This window comes from Gigantopelta aegis, chromosome 12, assembly GCF_016097555.1.
Source record: "Gigantopelta aegis isolate Gae_Host chromosome 12, Gae_host_genome, whole genome shotgun sequence".
In the NCBI taxonomy this organism is placed as follows: domain Eukaryota; kingdom Metazoa; phylum Mollusca; class Gastropoda; order Neomphalida; family Peltospiridae; genus Gigantopelta; species Gigantopelta aegis.
This window is the reverse complement of record NC_054710.1, coordinates 51447596-51451605: the sequence shown is the minus strand read 5'-3', so window position 1 is coordinate 51451605 and position 4010 is coordinate 51447596. Positions and strand designations below refer to the sequence as shown.

Sequence of the window (4010 nt, the reverse complement as noted above, 5' to 3'; positions counted from 1 at the left end):
TGATAGCTGGGGATTGTGGTAACCCTACATATGTCAGTGAGTGTACATACGAGTATTATTACACGTGGTGATAGCTGGGGGCTGTGGTAACCCTACACATGTCAGTGAGTGTACATACGAGTATTATTACACGTGGTGATAGCTGGGGATTGTGGTAACCCTACATATGTCAGTGAGTGTACATACGAGTATTATTACACGTGGTGATAGCTGGGGGCTGTGGTAACCCTACATATGTCAGAGAGTGTAGATACGAGTATTATTACACGGGGTGATAGCTGGGGATTGTGCTAACCCTACATATGTCAGTGAGTGTACATATGAGTATTATTACACGGGGTGGTAGCTGGGGACTGTGGTAACCCTACACATGTCAGTGAGTGTACATACGAGTATTATTACACGTGGTGATAGCTGGGGGCTGTGGTAACCCTACATATGTCAGAGAGTGTAGATACGAGTATTATTACACGGGGTGATAGCTGGGGATTGTGGTAACCCTACATATGTCAGTGAGTGTACATACGAGTATTATTACACGGGGTGATAGCTGGGGACTGTGGTAACCCTCCATATGTCAGTGAGTGTAGATACGAGTATTATTACACGGGGTGATAGCTGGGGATTGTGGTAACCCTACATATGTCAGTGAGTGTATATACGAGTATTTTTACACGGTGTGATAGTTCGGGGCTGTGGTAACCCTCCATATGTCAGTGAGTGTAGATACGAGTATTATTACACGTGGTGATAGCTGGGGACTGTGATAACTCTCCATATGCCACAGAGTGTAGATACGAGTATTATTAGACGGACATGCCACTCGTAACCCTTCGGCCCATTACGTATTTTTGTGATTGTTTACGACTGATTTATTCATTAATCTTTGTTGATATTTGTTTTTCTTCTCTTCTTCATTTTGTTTTAAAATCTTCTATTTTGTTGTTGTTGTTATTTAGAGGAAAGCGCAAAAACCATCTATGTCATTGTGATGTTGCACTGTTGGCTAAAGGACCTGTATCGAGTTCGCAGCCGTTGTAAAACGTTTCTGACGAATACAGCGTTTTTGATTATTAAACTTACATATTAAATAGATTTTCTGAATAGCAGTGTCGGTATATCCAACGAGTACAAATGTTTGTAGCAGTCAGTTTTCAGTTTACTATGTAATATATATATATATATATATATATATAGATATATATGTTACAGGAAATATGTATTATCAGGAAATATGTATAATTCCTGAACATTTCAGGAAATATGTGTAATGTGTGATTCACTCCTGAAATTTCCAGTAATTATACATATTTCCTGAAATCTGATGGTGAAAATTATACATATTTCCTGAAATCGTTCTGATGAGAAAACCAATAGTATTTAAAGAGCAGTATTTGATGTAAAGTAGCAATTTGTTAAAGATAGAAAAGAAAATACTTCTTCATCTTCTATATATATATACTGCGACATTTACACTATCCGACCACAAATTGTCGGGAACAAACGCACATCAGTGTTATTCTGTTCATTACACCGGAATTCACACCTTCCGACACCGACAGAGCAAATTAGGAACAAACATGCATCCGACGTCTGAAAACCCTTCTTTACAACGACATTACATAATCACGTTGGCAGGGCACACAGCCACTTATCATTGATCTCGTAGTGAGCCAACTGTATCACATGCTACCGATGTCTGCGAAATCTGTAAACATGTCTTGCTTTTACAAATAAGCCTTTAGTTAACCAATTAAAGGATTAACTTGAACAATAAAATCTTCTATTTTCATGATATTTTGTAAACGAAACAGGTACCAATCGGAGATGTCTTTAACCAAACAATGATTAGACTGAAGGTGAATGCGCCTTGTTTAATATATTTAATGTTTTTCAAAAACATATTTAATGTATGTCACGTGTATTTGTTGTTTTTAATAATAATTGCAATGCATTAATTATATAAGTGCTATTCAGTCATCAGTTAATATTAAAGTTACATTCTCTTGTTACCATATTATAACATCATGTACAAATATGAAATACAAGCTCAAATGCACTTTTAAAAAACTCGTGTGTGTACGCTATGAACGGAGATCGTCAAAAGTATACGCTTGATTCGTCGCCTGTGCCGCCATAGCTCAAACGACAGCCTGTTGTTTAACGACATCAAATTTAATAATAATCCAACGCCATACAACCGTAAATAAAATGTTTTGAGTGCGTCGTTAAATAAAACATCCTATCCTTCCTTACATCTGCTGTAATTGTGACATATAATCTTAGAGAGGAATCGAGTGCATGTGCAGGGGGAGGGTATTGGAGTTCGAAACCCTTATTTGCCCAAGCTTAAAAAAAATTGAAATGTATTTTCTGGGGGATCATGGCCCCATATAAACTTCGCTCAACACAGTCTATAACCCCAACCCCGCTGAAATCCCTGCACACGCGCCTTGGAAACCCCCTACATTTTGTTTTTAGCAAGGGATCGTTTATTTGTATGTACCATCCCACAGACAGGATATCACATACCATGGTCTTTTATATACCCGCCGATGGGGATCGATCCTAGACTGACCGCGCATTTCCCAAAAAAACCCACCTTTTTAGGTCTAATTAATAAAAATAACATATAGTCTTGAAAAATGTTACGTAAATCGAACACAGTACCCTCTTCCTCTACCACTAGAGTGTTACGTAATTAGTAACACACCCTTACATGTAACGCGTATGCCAACAGTTGGTCACTGTGAACATTTCAAGGCAAATCCCCCACCCACCGACCCCTGGAAAGGCGTTATACCATACCTCTATGGATATAAATGTTTTGGAGATATGAGACGACCCCTCAATCAAGACAGTTAAATTTGTTCAAAAATTGCGAAATCTCACGTGATCTCTTGATGGGGAATTCCACACTTGTGATAAGCCAGTGAAAACCGAGATCGGTAGGAGCCCGTCAAAAATTTCCCACTTTCAAAATATTAGCTCTGTTTTTGACCTGGATAAGCCAGCGTAGTGAAACCAATGCGGAGTGCGGCGTCATATATGCACCAAACGTAGTTGGATTTTCTTTTCTATATGCTTAAATAATAAAAATATTCCGGATATAGCCGCTTAAACAAAACGATATGGTGCAGTGCTCAAAGAACCGATCTTCACATCTTCAGTCCCGACATCCTTTATCTACTCCCTTATGTGACCGCCTAAGACAGGTTTTACTGTGTGTGTGTATATATATATATATATATATATATATATATATTTGTTGATTTGTTTCGTACGTACGAAATTATTGGAAGGTAAAATTGTGTTCGGGCTACTGCAAACATTAGTACGACAACTAACGCTTTGTTTCTACACACACTGATATTGCAAACAAGAACCTTTATTTAATATGTAAACCGGCCTCGGTGGCGTCGTGGCAGGTCATCGGTCTACAGGCTGGTAGGTACTGGGTTCGGAACCCAGTCGAGACATGGAATTTTTAATCCAGATACCGAATCCAAACCCTGAGTGAGTGCCCCGCAAGGCTCAATGGGTAGGTGTAAACCACTTGCACCGACCAGTGATCCATAATTGGTTCAACAAAGGCCATGGTTTGTGCTATCCTGCCTGTGGGAAGCGCAAATAAAAGATCCCTTGCTGCTTGGCGTAAAAGAGTAGCCTATGTGGCGACAGCGGGTTTCCTCTAAAAAAAATCTGTGTGGTCCTTAACCATATGTGTGACGCCATATAACCGTAAATAAAATGTGCTGAGTGCGTCGTTAAATAAAACATTTCTTTCTTTTTTTAATATGTAAGTTTAGTCACGAAAACGCTTTTATAAAGGCTCGTACAGACTGGATGCGTCGCGTGTACGCAGTCCGACTCTTACGTCTGATGCATCTGCAGGCTGCTTTGTTTTGGACGCATACACCATACATGAATATTTCATTGCCGTTGGCCTGGCCACAGACCACAATTAATTACGCTATGTTTCTATATAGCCTTTGTGGCTATAACATGTT

At 39.2% G+C, this 4010-nt stretch overlaps 2 protein-coding genes across 4 annotated transcripts in view; one reads left to right on the top strand and one right to left on the bottom strand.

The window, feature by feature from the left end:
* Positions 1 to 4010, bottom strand: part of LOC121386140 — a 21575-nt gene that overhangs the window by 16198 nt on the left and 1367 nt on the right. The window lies entirely within an intron of this gene.
* The window catches only part of LOC121385753 (calpain-1 catalytic subunit-like), a 31405-nt gene continuing 27429 nt past the window's right edge, over positions 35 to 4010 (top strand). The window contains exon 1 of one of the 3 annotated variants that reach the window (XM_041516523.1): positions 35 to 580. The gene's annotated coding sequence lies outside the window, so the exon portion shown is untranslated. Of the gene's footprint in view, positions 581 to 695; positions 717 to 4010 lie in introns of those variants that run through there. The other 2 variants (XM_041516520.1, XM_041516522.1) reach the window with 2 other exon arrangements.